We start from the raw sequence: 17,959 nt of genomic DNA on the forward strand, positions 1-17,959 counted from the left end.
TTTTGATTTGCATTTCTCTGATAATGAGTGATGTTGAGCATCTTTTCATGTGTTTGTGAGCCATCTGTATGTCTTCTTTGGAGAAATGTCTGTTTAGTTCTTTGGCCCATTTTTTGATTGGGTCATTTATTTTTCTGGAATTGAGCTTCAAGAGTTGCTTGTATATTTTTGAGATTAATCCTTTGTCTGTTTCTTCATTTGCTATTATTTTCTCCCAATCTGAGGGCTGTCTTTTCACCTTACTTATAGTTTCCTTTGTAGTGCAAAAGCTTTTAAGTTTCATTAGGTCCCATTTGTTTAGTTTTGCTTTTATTTCCAATATTCTGGGAGGTGGGTCATAGAGGATCTTGCTGTGATTTATATCGGAGAGTGTTTTGCCTATGTTCTCCTCTAGGAGTTTTATAGTTTCTGGTCTTACATTTAGATCTTTAATCCATTTTGAGTTTATTTTTGTGTATGGTGTTAGAAAGTGTTCTAGTTTCATTCTTTTACAAGTGGTTGACCAGCTTTCCCAGCACCACTTGTTAAAGAGGTTGTCTTTTTTCCATTGTATATCCTAAAGACAAGTATTTTAAGAAAAATCAAGAGCTACTCAAGCCTTAAAGAATAAAATTGGATTAAGATCAGTGACTAATGGCAGAAAGACACCATTCCCAGATTCCTAGAAGGAATCTTCATTCTTAGCATCAGTTTGGTACAGCAAATACCTGCCCCCTATTTCTGACAGCTTCTTACAAGACTTGGTTCATCAGTAATCTTCCTTTCTTAGTGCCTTTAATTCTTCTTATATCATAGACATTTACCCATGCCAAATATGCTCAAATAGTCCTAAAACAGAAATTCATTTTTCAGCCAGTGCCACCATATATTGTTTTTCCTTTAATATCAGGTTCTCAAACACAGAAATCTACTCTTGCCATTCATTCCTCAATCTTCCGCAACTAGGGGCCAACTCCCAACATTTTAAATACACTCTGAAATCAGATGAAATCTAATGCCCAATCCAATTCTATTCCAAAGGTCTACTCTACCATCTCATTTATTAATTTTGTTCATAAGAAATTTCATTTTATTGAGCATTGTATTATAAAAATTATTTAATGGAAAAAAGGAAGCAGAGTGCTAAAAAGAGTTTTAAGAGCACCAGATAAAAATTTTCTTCTATAAGAATTTTAAATAATAAATGTTTTACTTAATATATGCTGTTGGTGTTCAGTTAGTAAATCGTGTCCAGCTCTTTGTGACCCCATAGACTGCAGCACACCAGGCTTCCCTGTCCTTCACTATCTCCTGGAGATCACTCAAATTCATATCCATTTAGTCAGTGATGCTATCTAACCATCTCATCCTCTGCTTTCCTCTTCTCCTTTTGTCTTCAATCTTTCCCAGTATCAGGGTCTTTTCCAATGAGTCAGCTCTTCACATCAGGTGGCCAAAGTACTGGAGTTTCAACTTCAGCTTCACTATGGCTTCACCCACTTTTCTATCTATCTACTATCTACTTTTCACCTGAGATACTCATAAGTCATTTCCATCACAAGTACTATAAATAAAGAAAAACAAACAAACAAAAAACTAAAGCATGACCATAATGGAAATCATGGTGAAAAGAGATTTTGGGGGCTACTGGTGGGAGGAAGTGTAATTGGATCCACTGAATTTTTTGAACAGAACTGTTAGATGATTAAGAAGGCTTATGGAAAAAGTGTAGAGAAACAGAATGGAATTTGTCTCCAGCAAAAAAAAAAAAAAGAGACTAAATTTATACCAGGATGGAACATTATAGGAAGGGAAATTGAAGGGAGAAGTCTAATACCATATCAATAAGACATATCAAAGAAGTATAAGAAGGAGCTATAAATACTGAATGACTTTTAAGTTTCAGTACCAAGTGACAGGGCTCCAGGTGGTGCTAGTGGTAAAGAACCTGCCTGCAAATGCAGGAGACATAAGAGATGTGGGTTCGATCCCTGGGTCTGGAAGATCCCCTGGAGGAGGGCATGGCAACCCACTCCAGTATTCTTGCCTGGAAAATTCCATAGACAAAGGAGCCTGGCAGGCTACACTCCATGGGGTCTCAAAGAGTTGGACACGACCAAAGTGACTTAGCACTCATGCACCAAGTGAGAACATGCTAATGATTCTATTAAGTTGAACTGAGGGTTCATGTTATATGAATTTGGATTACCAAAAATATGCTGAAATCCTAACCCCTGGTACCTGTGAAAGTGACCTTATTTGGAAATAGTCTTGGAGGTATCACCAAATTATGATCAAGTCATTAGGGTAAGCCGCACTCCAATATGACTGGTGTCCTCAAAAAAGAGGAAAGCACCACGGAAAGACAGAGACACACAAGGAGAAGGTCATGTGATAACAGAGGCAGAGACTGGAATGACACAGATGGCAAGCCAAGGAATGGCAAGGACAACAGCAGTCGCTAGAAACTAAGAAGAGACAGGAAGGATTCTTTCCTACCAGTAAATTTCCACTGTTTTAAATCACCCATTTGTGGACTTTATTGCAGCTCCCGTAGGAAACTAATACACTTGATAATCTTAGTTTCTACTTGGTAAATGCTATGTTTGGGAGGCCTTTGAAACACCCATGGGGAGATGTACAGTAGACAGTAAAAATACAAATCTAATGCTCAGGGGAATAGTTCAAGGTTAGAAACATGGCTCTGGGAAACTTTGATATATCGGCCATAGTTAAGTCATCCTATAAGAAGGGCATAATATACTGCATTAATCAAGGTCATTAGTGCTAGCTGCTGTTAATATCCTCCAAGTCTATCATAATACAATTAAGCTTTCCTATTCACTTCACAGTTGAAGTAGGTTTTCTGAAGGAAGCCTTCCCTGTGGTGGCCAAGTGATCCCAATCCTCACATTCTATGGCTCCACTACTTTTAAGGGACCTCTCAGATTCTTCACTGGGTTCTACATGCAGGAGTTGGAAGAGCAGAGACTAGAATCGTGTGAGCTATTGTATGAACCAGGCTTCTCCACATTCCCCTAGCTAGAACTCAGTCGCTTGCCCTAAACCTAAGTGCAAAGGAGCCTGGGAAATGTAGTCTCCCTGTTTGATCAGATGACCACAGCTGCAGATTCTATCATAGATGGACATAGAAATAAATGTATGCAAGATGGAAATTGACCTTCATGCCTTAGCAAGTTCAGACAAAATTCTATTACTTTCAGAGGTGAGAGAGAGCAAGACTATTTTGGGCTATGTAAAATTAAAGTACAGCAATATCTGTGTTGAACTTTGAAGAGACTGTAGGATTTGAACAATGACAGAAGGAAAATGCCTTCAGGAAGAAAAGAACTGAATGAACAGAGCCACAGAGGCAGAGGATCCCAGGATTTCTTCTGAAAATAGCATTTGGCCGGTTTGATTAGCACATGTAAACCAGAATCCAGTTAAAATGGAAACAGGACATTTATCTATCCCTAATTCTTGCCCAGATCAGTAGCAGACTTACCCTTTCACTTTACCTTTGCCAAGGGGATTTAAAATTCTGCAGACTCTAATTTATTAAAATTTACTACTGAAGTGAGAGTGACAGGTATTTCTTTCCACTTCTCAGTATGGGACCATAGTTTTATTAGAATGCTTGGCCTCTGAGCTCAGCAAGGAGCATGTTATAATTAGATGAGTATTACAATGGAGACTCTGTTAATGGGATTTTTGAGATGTAGTAAAAAAGAAAACCTATAAGAGTATCTCCATTACACTCTATATAAGCGAGGGAAACCTGTCTTAGGAGACCACTAAAGAAATCAGCAGGAGTTAGTTAACTGAAGGTCAAACAAAATGACGTGATAAGCCTTGGGGGATACTACTAAAGTAATCACTGTGAATAAGGGACTGGCTGACTGTCAGGGTGCCCATGCACATTTCTAACATGAAAATGAAGATGGGAATTAAAACAGCAGAAATGGCCTCTTTGTTTTTGTATAAGCTTGAACACCTCCTATCAATAAACAATATTAAAATATATTTTTTCTATACATGGACATTTTGAAACCATGGGACCTCCTATAATGGAACTGTTCCATATATAGTATCTAAAATGATGCTTCCTTGAGGTCAAGTAGCCCCCTGACTACTTTTTTCAGTGTATATATTTTTTCTGAAGATATTGAAAAATATGCCCATTGTTAGAAAACTTAGAAAACAGAAGATAAAGCACCTAAAACGCCACAAGTTAGGAAAACTCACTAACTCTTTTTATGTTTTTCTATTTCTTATTTGTCAAGATCTTATTAATGTACCCATTATAATAATGTATATTTATTTTTTTACCCAGTAAAGTAAAATAAAAAAAAGTGAAAATGTTAGTCACTTGGTTGTGTCTGGTACTTTTCATTAAATATTTTGGATTGATTGGTCCTTTTTCTTCCTTTTACTTAATTTTTTTCATCATCTTGGAAAGATCATGTAAAACATCCTTAAAAATAATTACAGAAACTTTAATCTAATCAGTCTGAAATTCCTCTAAGGGAAGTTAAAGAAAATGAAGTCAATTATTTTGTACTTATTCAGCATAAGTCTGTACTGTCCTTGTTCAGGTAAGGAAAATAATATTTCCAGAGAAGAAGAGATACAAGTAGGACAAGGGAGCCTGTCACATAGGTGGAAGCCTTTCTTCTCGGTGGGTCTGCAAGTTGGCATTGTAGTTCCCTCTGACTGGGGGTTTCTCTAAACACCTTGTAGTTATAAGAGGGCAAGGTGATAAAGGGCAGGGAATATGTAGGGACTTAATTACTTCTTTGAAGATTTCTACCTCAGAAACTAGACTAACTGGAATGAGACTCTCTGCTCAGAACTGCTGACCTCTCCAAATATTCAAGTCCTGTCCACAGATAAAAATGGTCCCTCCTATATGGATTCATAAACCAAAAAAGTATATGCTTCCCCTAGCATATAACTATGAGAAAACACAAGCATTTGGTCCTGGTATTCAAAATGACATGACTTTAGGATTTCATTCTGTACAGTGTTTGTTATAATTTAGAGTGCCAGAAGAAATTAAATAACAATATTGTGTGAGTGTGTTTGCTCAGTCACTCAGTTGTGTCTGGCTGTTTGTGACCCCATTGACTGTAACCTGCCAGGCTCTTCTGTCCACAAGGATTTTCCAAGCAAGTATACTGGAATGGGTTGCCATTTCCTCCTCCAGGGGATCTTGCTGGCCCAGGGATCGAACTTGCAGCTCCTCTGACTCCTGCACTGGCAAGCAGATTCTTTACCATTGTACCACCTGGGAAGCTGAAATAAGAGGACTGCTGCAATTAAATGTTGTGCTTTTGACCTGGCACGAAATGAGCAACTAAACTAGGAGAAAGGACAGCTAGGTGTTATGAAGGTGAAAAAATACTGTTCCATTGCAGGCATTCATCTCATTAATAGGATGATTAGACTGTGAGTCACATTAGACTATTGTCTATGTCCAAGAGGATGCCTTCGTCTACCCGTTTGAGACTTGGATGTTATTTGCATAGGACTAACACATAAAAAAGTAACTATACTAAAAACAAAATTTTCTTATTTCTTAATGTCTTTCTAGATATAAAATGTAGGAGAAGGAAATGGCAACCCACTCCAGTATTCTTGCCTAGAGAATCCTGTGGACAGAGGAGCCTGGTGGGCTACTGTCCATTAGGTCACACAGAATTGGACACGACTGAAGCGACTTAGCATGCATGCATGCATTGGAGAAGGAAATGGCAACCCACTCCAGTGTTCTTGCCTGGAGAATCCCAGGGATGGGGGAGCCTGATGGGCTGCATCTATGGGGTCACACAGAGTCGGACACGACTAAAGTGACTTAGCAGCAGCAGCAGCAGATATAAAATGAAGAATGTACAAAACATACAAACATTTCCTCATATGCTGTCTTGAACCATAACCACGTATGAAAAGTAGAGTCTTGGGACCTCCCCAGTGGACCACTGGTCAACAGTCCACACTTCCACTATTGGGGGCACTGGTTCAGGATCCATCCCTGGTCGGGGAACTAAAATGCCACATGCCTCCAGGTGTAGCAAAAAAAAAAAAAAAGAAGAAGTTGAGTCTTAATTTCAATAATCAATTGTTCACATGGACTCAGGAGATTTTACTTCCAGTTTTAGAAGAAAAGGTTTGAACAATGGATTGAGACATCCTGCTGATCTAATTTTGAATGGTTAAATTCATATATGTTTATATATTCTGATTAGAAGGTAAAAAATGTATCGTGCTTGCATCAAATCAGATGAGAAAATTCTTGTTATAAAAAATGACTGATGATAACGTACTTGGAAATGAACAGAATTAAAAATTGAAAATTATTTAAGTATGTGATATCCATATATGATTCTTTGCACATAACCATGCCAAAGAGTTGCATGAGATTGGATCAACATTTAAAATATGACTCCTGTCAGACTATAAGTGGTCTTTGACACCAAATTACTTTAGCTGGTGAATGTTAGAATCTATTTTTTATTTTCTGCTTTACTTACATATTTTTTTTTCTAAAATGTTTTTCATTTTGGTGTTGTTTTATTTTTTTTAACTTAAAAAATGAGCAAGTTCTTTGCTAGTCAAATCAATTGCTCCTTTTCAAATCAATTACTCCTTCAAAAAGGACATAAGGAAGGAGATAAAGAGTGTGAGAAGGAGGGAAGATGGGGAAAATTAAAGATGAGACTTGAAAGCAATTACCAAAATCCTCATTTGACCTTATTTTTTCTTCTGGTGTCATGAGGTCCTCCATAACTAACGGCACTACGTGCCATTCTTCACAATTTTTAGGACTGTACCTTATAAAATTTTTAAAAGAAATTTCAAATATGTCCTTTGAACAAATAACCATGACCATTTCTCCTCCGGTAGATATAAACTTCCAATTCCAGAAGACCAAATAAAATCAAGTAGATTTAAATGGGTGTGAAGAAAAAACCATGGTAACAAAAGAAAAGAAATGGTATGATGCCCAGTGAAACAAGTGATCATGGAATGTTGGAGCTACACAGAATGCGACTGAGTAAATTTGCCAATTAAAGCATATTTCTCTGGTCCATTGATCTCATAATGAAATTACATACTGTTCTTCCTCTTTTTAATTTAATCACTTAAACACAGGCTTTTTGTACCTCTATATCCTCCTAGATTCTCTTCCTTTTGGGTTTAATCCTAAATAATGAGAAGTTTCACATATTCTGAAAACTTCCCTTTACTGTCCCACCTTATCATCCTCCCTCAGTCTGTTTCCAAGCTCGCATCTTTAAATATCTGTTTCTAAAATATTTATTCAAAATTTTCTACCAGAACCACATTATCTTGACAATAGGATACTTCTGTCTCACCCAAAGCTTTACTATTACACCTTATATGTCCATTATTGTCAATATTGGACATTTTATTAATTCCACTAATGCCTGATTTTATAGATGATGCCAGGTTTTCCATTTCCTAATTTTCATTTTCTAATTTATTGTGTAATTTTGGGATTATTTCTGATAGTACTAATTTTTACAATGTGAACTATTTGAGGAAATGTTTTCAGTTTTAAAAAGTCAGAAAAGCAATTACATGGACGATGCATGGCCAGAAAAAAATTTTCCCTTCTTTTCTCCTAGCTTCTCTGGCTGGTCTAATAATTAAATTGACATAAAACAGATTACCAGGAGAAAAACAATTAATAGGAGTAAAAGCTTATGTAAAAGAAACAGAGTATGTAAAACACAGAATATGTAAAGCTTATGTAAAAGCAACAGTTAGAACCAAATATGGAACAACAGACTGGTTCCAAATAGGGAAAGGAGTACATCAAGGCTGTATATTGTCACCCTGCTTCTTTAACTTCTATGCAGAGTACATCATGAGACATGCCGGGCTGGATGAAGAACAAGCTGGAATCAAGACTGGCAAGAGAAATATCAATAACCTCAGATATGCAGATGACACCACCCTTAAGACAGAAAGAGAATAAGAACTAAAGAGCCTCTTGATGAAAGTGAAAGAGGAGAGTGAAAAAGTTGGCTTAAAACTCAACATTCAGAAAACAAAGATCAAGGCATCCGGTCCCATTAATTCATGGCAAATAGATGGGGAAACAATGGAAACAGTGAGAGACTATTTTTGGGCGGCTCCAAATTCACTGCAGATGGTGACTTGCAGCCATGAAATTAAAAGACGCTTACTCCTTGGAAGAAAAGCTATGACCAAATTAGACAGCATATTAAAAAGCAGAGACATTACTTTGCCAACAAAGGTCCATCTCATCAAAGCTATGGTCTTTCCAGTGATCATGTATGGATGTGAGAGTTGGACTCTAAAGAAAGCTGAGTGCTAGAGAATTGATGCTTTTGAACTGTGGTGTTGGAGAAGACTCTTGAGAGTCCCTTGGACTGCAAGGATATCCAACCAGTCCATCCTAAAGGAGATCAGTCCTGAGTATTCATTGGAAGGACTGATGCTGAAGCTGAAACTTCAATACTTTGGCCACCTGATGTGAAGAGCTGACTCACTGAAAAAGACCCTGATGCTGGGAAAGATTGAAGGTGGGAGGAGAAGGGGATGACAGAGGATGAGATGATTGGATGGCATCACTGACTCGATGGACATGAGTTTGAGTAAACTCAGGGAGTTGATGATGGACAGGGAAGCAGGCCTGCTGCAGTGCACGGGGTCACAGAGTTGGATACGACTGAGCAACTGAACTGAACTGAAAAGCTTATGGGAGCCAGATACACACATGAGAATTTCTGGCAGCAAGGCAGTTGAGCCTTATATAGCCTTCTCAGCTAAAGAGAAGTGGGTCAGGGGCTGGGGTCTCAATTCACAGGATAATGGGAAGAGCAAGTGTTTGTCAAACAAATGTTTGCCATGTTATGCAGACAAGTACTTCTGATATTAAATTTTACTTTTGGTAATAGCTCTCTCCCTGGTACAGGGCCCCTATCTAAATTCTTTCAGACAGTTAAGAGAGAGGTAGACAGCTCTTCCTGAGTCACTGGGCCTTGATTGTCTTCAACTTAGAAATAAACCACATGTCGAAATGGCATCATCTGGGGTGACATTCTGCTCCCTCTTACAGGCTAAGCTGAGTATTATAAAGCAAGAATATATGTTTAATACACACTGTAAGAGACTTACTGAATACCTTATTTATACTGGCATGGAAATCTTGACAAATTGCACAAGATCAGAATTACTGCCTAGTCTCTCACGACAGTCATTTCTGCCCACAGGAAGCAGCAACTCATAAGACAGTTTCTTGCCTTAGAAAAACAAAAATGGACTTCCCTCATGGTACAGTGGATAAGAATTCACCTGCCAAAGCAGGAGACATGGGTTCAATCCTTGGTACAGGAAGATTCCACATACTGCGGGATAACTAAGCCAATATAACACAGTTACTGAGCCTGTGCTTTAGAGCCCATGATTCAAAACAAGAGAAACCACTGCAATGAGAAGCCCAAGCACTGCAACAAAGAGCAGCCCCTGCCTGCCACAACTAGAGAAAGCCCACCCACAACAACGAAGACCCAGCACAACCTAAAATAAACAAATTAATAAAGAAAAAGAAAAGCAAAAGTGCTTTTAGGGCTGATTTTGTGTTCAGTGATAGAACAAGCAATGCCACCAGAGGCAGGTCACTTTTGACATCTAAGAGGAAGTGCCTTGTTTATTTTTTCATCCACCAACCTCTTCTGACGTAAAAAGAACCTCAAAGGATCTCCCACCCTTTCTTTTGTGTTCATCAATATAACCTTAATGCTCAGAAGAGTGCTAGAAAAATAGTAAGTGATCAATAAGTATTTTGCTATTCAGTAAGTCCCATCACTTCATGGGAAATAGATGGGGAAACAGTGGAAACAGTGTCAGACTTTATTTTGGGGGCTCCAGAATCACTGCAGATGGTGACAGCAGCCATGAAATTAAAAGGCCCTTACTCCTTGGAAAGAAAGTTATGACCAACCTAGATAGCATGTTAAAAAGCAGACACATTACTTTGCCAACAAAGGTCCATCTAGTCAAGGCTATGGCTTTTTCAGTGGTCATGTATGGATGTGAGAGTTGGACTGTGAAGAAAACTGAGTGCTGAAGAATTGATGCTTTTGAACTGTGCTGTTGGGGAAGACTCTGGAGAGTCCCTTGGACTGCAAGGAGATCCAACCAGTCCATCCTAAAGGAGATCAGTCCTGGGTGTTCATTGGAAGGACTGATGCTGAAGCTGAAACTCCAGTACTTTGGCCACCTCATGCGAAGAGCTGACTCATTGGAAAAGACCCTGATGCTGGGAGGGATTGGGGGCAGGAGGAGAAGGGGATGACAGAGGATGAGACGGCCGGATGGCATCACCGACTCGATGGATATGAGTTTGGGTAAACTCCGGGAGTTGGTGATGGGCAGGGAGGCCTGGGATGCTGCGATTCATGGGGTCTCAAAGAGTCGGACACGACTGAGCGACTGAACTGAACTGAATTAAAAGAAAATCTGAATCTACTGCTCTAGATACCGTTTAATTAATTTCCTTCTATTTCAAAATTAAACTTAACATAAGAAAGTGCTTGATATTTATTGTCCCTTCTTCCTCATATCCAGACACTTTTAAGCCCACGAAAAGTAATTGTCTATGTACACCATTAAAATACAACTTCTCTATATGGCACTGTGTAGCAGCCCATTCCGGAGCTGTCTTTTCTCTCATCTTCCAAACTGACCTTCTCATGGCAGATGACTCTTTGAAGTTCCCTTTGTTCCTGAAACTCATCTCACACTTTTATAATGAGATGGGACCTCTATTTCTCTCCTTCCCCTTCCTGGTTATAACCCCAGATTCTTCTGAGAATCTATTTAATAACTAGCTTAGGAAGTGGTTAAAAGTATGGATTCTGGAATCAGATTGCCTGGTTCAAATTCTGGCTCCTCTCATCATAAGAGCTTCAGAGCATGCTCCTAAACCTCTCTAGCCGCTACAAACCATTATAGCCTCTGTAAAATAAGGGAAAGAATTTTACCTACTTCAGATAAAATAAGGTAAAATACAGAGTCCTTAACAATGCCACATGTATTGATCATTATGAGAGACTGAAGAACAAAATCTAAATGCACTTCATTTCCAGATCCCACAGCTGGACAATTAGTCATGTGCAATTCCACTTTTGCTCTCATCTACTCATCCAGTCAGTTACAGAATATTATCTAAATCTGCTCAAAGTGTTCTTCTCCAAATCTATCTCTCAACATCTAGTCCTTGTCTAGAGTTTTGCAGATGTGGTCATGGTTTGGGGGCATGGGTTAGATGTTGGTCAAGAAGAGAAACTACCATGTGTCAGAGTACAGTTGTTGTTCTAAACTTATTTCATTTTGTTTTCTTTTTTTCATTGAAATATAATTGCTTTACAATGTTGTGTTAGTTTCTGCTGTACAATGAAATGAATCAGCCATATGTGTTCATATATCCCCTCCCTCCTGGACCTACCTCCCTTCCACCCCCTCATCCACCCCTCTAGGTCATCACAGAGCACCAAGCAGAGCTTCCTATACTTCATACAGCTTCCCACTAGCTATCTGCTTTACACATGGTAGTATATATTTGTCAATTCCAATCCCCTAGTTCGTCCCACCCTCCCCTTCCCCCTGTGTCCACATATCAATTCTCTATGTCTGCATCTCTATTCCTGCCTTGGAAATAGGTTCATCTGTATCACTTTTCTAGATTCCATACATATGTGTTAATATACGATATTTGTTTTTTTTCTTTTTCTGACTTATTTCACTCTGTATGACAGACTCTAGGCCCACCCATGTCTCTATAGATGACCCTATCTCATTCATTTTGTTTCCAAACAGTCATGTAAAGTAGGTATTATCCCTCCCCCACCCCGCCCCACTCAGTAGACAAAGCAGCTAGAGTTCCAACGAGCCGGTTACCTTGACCCTGGTAACACAGTAAACAAGTACAATAAATGCAAGAACTGAAATTTCCCATTAATATCAAGTTATGCCTTCTTTGTTTCTTAAGCATTCCATCAATTAAAACTCCTAAGGAAGGAAAAGGGTGGGGAGAACTCTTCCAGGATATTTCTTAAGGAAAATTGAGGTAATAAATATACCCTGAAAAGATGTAGGCATTGGCATTTTTCGAGTGTTTTGATGTCTCAAGAAGACTCTGAAGCTGTATTAATGAGATTATAAATTTTTATGAGTTAAATTAGGCTTTATCTAAAAAAAGATCTACTTCTGTTTGCTTTATTGACCATGGCAAAGCCTTTGACTGTGTGGATCAAAACAAACTGTGGAAAATACTTAAAGAGATGGAAACACCAGACCACCTGACATGCCTCCTGAGAAATCTGTATGCAGGTCAAGAAGAAACAGTTAGAACTGGACATGGAACAACAGACTGGTTCCAAATAGGGAAAGGAGTACATCAAGGCTGTATGTTGTCACCTTGCTTATTTAAATTATATGCAGAGTACATCATGAGAAATGCTGGGCTGGATGAAGCACAAGCTGGAGTCAAGATTGCTGGGAGAAATATCAATAACCTCAGATATGCAGATGACACCACCCATATGGCAGAAAGCGAATAAGAACTAAAGAGCCTCTGGTGAAAGTGAAAGAGGAGAGTGAAAAAGTTGGCTTAAAACTCAACATTCAGAAACCTAAGATCATGGCATCTGGTCTTACTTCATGACAAATAGATGGAAAAACAATGGAAACAGTGAGAGACTTTATTTTGGGGGGCTCCAAAATCACTGCAGATGGTGACCATCTGCAGATGACAACCATCAAATTAAAAGACTCTTGCTCCTTGGAAGAAAAGCTATGAACAACCTAGACAGCATATTAAAAAGCAGAGACATTACTTTGCCAACAAAGGTTCATCTCGTAAAAGCTACGGTTTTTCCAGTGATCATGTATGGATGTGAGAGTTGGACTCTAAAGAAAGCTGAGTGCTAGAGAATTGATGCTTTTGAGCTGTGGTGTTGGAGAAGACTCTTGAGAGTCCCTTGGACAGCAAGGAGATCCAACCAGTCCATCCTAAAGGAGATCAGTCCTGAGTATTCATTGGAAGGATTGATGCTGAAGCTGAAACTCCAATACTTTGGCCACCTGATGTGAAGAAGTGACTCATTGGAAAAGACCCTGATGCTGGGAAAGATTGAAGGTGGGAGGAGAAGGGGATGACAGAGGATGAGATGATTGGATGGCATCACTGACTCGATGGACATGAGTTTGAGTAAGCTCTGGGAGTTGGTGATGGACAGGGAAGCCTGGTGCGCTGCAGTCCATGGTGTCACAAAGAGCTGGACACAACTGAGCGACTGAACTGAACTGAACTGAAAAATAGTTCACTGCACGCTAGCTCTTGAAAGCCTCTGGTCCTTGTAAGTCATAATACACAATGACTTCAACTGATGATTTTACTAAATATAATCAAGAATATTCTGCAAAGCAAATAGACTATCCTTTATGCAGTAGTAGGCACTAATGACAGGGTTTCCCTGGTTGCTCAGTGGTAAAGAATCTGCTTGCAAGGTAGCAGTCGCAGGTGTGATCCTTGGGTTGGAAGGATCTCCTGGAGAAGAAAGTGGCAACCCACTCCAGTATTCTTGCCTGGAAAATTCCATGGATGGAGGAGCCTGGCAGGCTGCTGTCCATAAGGTTGCAAAGAATCAGACTCGACTGAGCACACACAGGCACACAGGCACTAATGGCTGGATTGCATAGGTGTATTTAATCTAGTCTGGACAGTGAAGTATTGGCATCTATCTGCTATATTTCTAGAGCTCTAAAGCAAGCAAACAAGAAACAAATGGGACAATTTATTCCCCATATAACTCAGTAAATTAAGATCAAATCCAACCATGTAGACCTTTCCCACTCTACGATGATATAAGCCTATCTAAGAATTGACCAGAAAGCCCTTAGATGTGCTTTTAAAATAAACTGTGGCCCTACTTCATAAAATAATATTTCATGATATTACTTCATGATTAGACTACTGCAGTTTTCTTCTCAAGTAATTTTTTTAATAGTTAAAATGAACTATTTTCAGGCTTCTCACCATGCAAAGCAGGATACATATACTCTTTTTGATCTGGTGTCTGGTATTAATTTAAATTGAATATTCACTACTTGAGTTTATTGCAGCAGATGTCCTCAGCTACCCAATTATTTTAGCACAATTTGGCACATATATAATTTTAAAAGAACTTGTATCTAGGCAAAGCATTTAATTTCCTACCAAATTAATCCCTTTGGAACATTACATTGGATGTCATGGTGATTAAAAAATAGACTCTTTCATAACAGCAAGTTGCTCCAGTAAATACCCAGTACTCTGCACAAATGGAAGATCTGCATTTATTTCCTCTGTTATATATGGTGCAGGTTTCCTTATTACTAATTACATGCTCTTTCTCAGCTCAGACATTTTTGATGACAACATGTGCTACACCCTCTCCTTGGTAATTCTGGGGTTTTCTGTTCCCGTTTGGAGGAGAAGGTATGATTTTACTGACCCCAAAAAGACAACAGATGTGGACTGTCCCAGAATTCTTTAGCAATGTGGTCTGGAACAGGAAGGATCAAAGAACGTTCTCTTGAAAATTTTGCTTAGCTAAATGGCATATACCACAATGCATTTTCAATACTTATTTAATATAGGTTAACATCTCCCAGTTCCTGGAGCTGTGTAACAAATCATCCTAAAGCATTCTGGAGTAAAGCAACTATTTAATTACGGGCACAGAGTCTGTGCATTAGATATTTAAATACAGAAGAGCAGGGCTGGTTTGACTGTGGTCCATGATGGCTGGGCCCTCAACTGGCAAGACTCAAAGACTAGGGATAAGGTAATGGCTGAGAACTACACTCATATGGAAGCTCCTTTGCATGCATGCCTGGCACATGGGTTGGACAGGCTGGGAGGCTTAGCTAGAAATGTTGACTGAAACATTTATATACAGTCTTTCTCAGTGGTTTTGGTTTCTCAATGTGTGGTGACTACTTTCTCAGGGGAAGCATTCTAGAAGAGGGCATACAGAAGCAAGCACTCCAAAAGAACCAGGTGACAGCTAATCTAACCTTAGCATTCACATGGCATCATTCCTTCTAAATAGTTATAAGCAAATCACCAAGGTCAATCTAGATTCAAGGAGAAAAGAAACAAATACAATCACTTAATAAGAGAAGTTCAATTTGTGGACACACAGCAAGCCCCTACATACAAAAAAGCTCTGTTCCCAGAGCATGTTCATAATTCCAATGTGTTCGTAAATCCAACAAAATTAGCCTAGATACCCAACTAACACAATCAGCTATATAGTGCTGCACTATAGTAGGTTTATGATATTTTCACAGAAAAAAAATACATAAAAAACAAACACTTTCAATCTTATAGTAAAGTACCTTGAAAAGTACAGTACTACAGTACAAAAGCTGACATACAGGGGCTGGTATTGAGTGAACAGGCATGAAGAGTTACTGACTGGAGGAGGGAGAAGAGGTGGGAGATGGTAGAGCTGAAGGATGGTCAGCAACAGGAGACAGAGGACAAGCTGCGATTTCACGCATGCCTGACATTGGTGGCACAGATTCTGGTTTCTTGCTGGATTCGATTCTACCTACCCTCTTGAAAAAATGATCCAGTGATGTCTGGATGTGGTGGTTTTAGTCCCTAAGTCATGTCCAACTCTTGCGACCCCATGGACCATAGCCTGCCATTCTCCTCTGCCCATGGGTTTTCCCAGGCAAGAATACTGGAGTGGGATGCCATTCCTTTACCCAGGGGATCTTCCTGACCCAGGAATTGAACCCTCGTCTCTTACATTGCAGGCAGATTCTTTACCACTGAGCCACCAGGGAAGCCCTGATGTCAGGGAAGTAGCTCTTTTTTCTCATCATGGATGACATAGTAGCACTGGATTGCATTTGGAATGGCTGTTACAACCTTTGTGTCCTTTGTCTATGGTTCTACATTCAGGTCCAGTGCCTCAGAAAGTAACAATGTCTCCTCACATCAAGAAAATCCCATTACCATTTCCGAAGTCATGAATCTCTTCAGTTTTTCAGTTCCTTTTTCTTCCTCTTATCTCTCTCCATCCTTTCTCTGGGCCTCCACTTCTATCAGGTCTTCATTAATCAGCTCCTCATGTGGCACCCATCAGCTCCCATCTGAGCAAAGTTCCAAAGAACAGCAAGGAGAGATAAGAAAGCCTTCCTACATGATTAGTGCAAAGAAATAGAGGAAAACAATAGAATTGGAAAGACTAGAGGTCTCTTGAAGAAAATTAGAGAAGGGAATTTTCCAAGTGTTCCAAATGTTCCAAGGGAACATTTCATGCAAAGATGGGTACAATAAAGGACAGAAATGGTATGGACCTAACAGAACCAGAAGATATTAAGAAGAGGTGGCAAGAATACACAGAACTGTACAAAAATGGTCCTAATTATCTGGATAACCACGATGGTGTGACCACTCACCTAGAGCCAGACATTCTGGAGTGTGAAGTCAAGTGGGCCTTAGGAAGCATCACTACTAACAAAGCTAGTGGAGGTGATGGAATTTCAGCTGAACTAAATCCTAAAAGATGATGCTGTTAAAGTGCTGCGCTCAATATGCCAGCTAATTTGGAAAACTCAGCAGTGGCCACAGGACAGGAAAAGGTCAGTTTTCATTCCAATCCCAATGAAGGGCAATGCCAAAGAATGTAACTACTGCACAATCACACTCATTTCATATGCTAGCAAGGTAATCCTCAAAATCCTTCAATAGTATGTGAACCAAAAACTTCCAGATGTACAAGCTGTATTTAGAAAAGGCAGAGGAACCAGAGTTCAAATTGCCAACATCATAGAAAAACCAAAGAATTCTAGAAAAGCATCTACTTCTGCTTGATGGACTACGCTAAAACCTTTGTTGTGATCACAGCAAACTGGAAAATTCTTAAAAGGATAGGAATACCAGACCACCTGACCTACCTCCTGAGAAACCTGTATGCAGGTCAAGAAGCAACAGTTAGAACTGGACATGGAACAACAGACTGGTTCCAAATCGGGAAAGGATTACGTCAAGGCTCTAAATTGTCACCCTGCTTATTTAACTTATATGCTGAGTACATCATGTGAAATGCCAGACTGGATGAAACACAAGCTGGAATCAAGATTTCCAGGAGAAATATCAACATCCTCAGATATGCAGATGACACCACCCTTATGGCAGAAAGAGAAGAGGAACTAAAGAGTCTCTGGATGAAAGTGAAAGAGGAGAGTGTAAAAGCTGGCTTAAAACTCAACATTCAGAAAACTGAGATCATGACATCCAGTCCCATCACTTCATGGCAAATAGATGGAGAAACAATGGAAACAGTGGCAGTCTTCACTTTCTTGGGCTCCAAAATCACCTCGGACAGTGACTGCAGCTATGAAATTAAAAGACCCTTGGAAGAAAACCTATGACCAATCTAGACAGCATATTAAAAAGCAGATTCATTACTTTGCCAACAAAGGTGAAAGTTGGACTATAAAGAGGGTTGAATGCTGAAAAATTGATGCTGTTGAACTGTGGTGTTGGAGAAAACTCTTGAGAGTCCCTTGGAAAACAAGGAGATCAAACCAGTCAATCCTAAAGGAAATCAACTCTGAATATTCTTTGGAAGGAATGATGCTGAAGCTGAATGAAACTCCAATACTTTTCCCACCTGATGCAAAGAGCCAATCCATTAGAAAAGACCCTGATGCTGAGAAAGATTGAAAGCAGGAGAAGGGGGCAACAGAGGACAAGATGGTTGGATGGCATCATTGACTCAATGGACATGAGTTTGAGCAAACTCTGGGAGATGGTGAAGGATAGGGAAGCTTGGGATGCAGCAGTCCATGGGGTAGCAAAGAGTCAGACATGACTGAGCAACTGAACAACAATAAGAACATGTTGCACATCAAGGAGTTT

Source organism: Dama dama, chromosome X (assembly GCF_033118175.1).
Source record: "Dama dama isolate Ldn47 chromosome X, ASM3311817v1, whole genome shotgun sequence".
Classification (NCBI taxonomy): domain Eukaryota; kingdom Metazoa; phylum Chordata; class Mammalia; order Artiodactyla; family Cervidae; genus Dama; species Dama dama.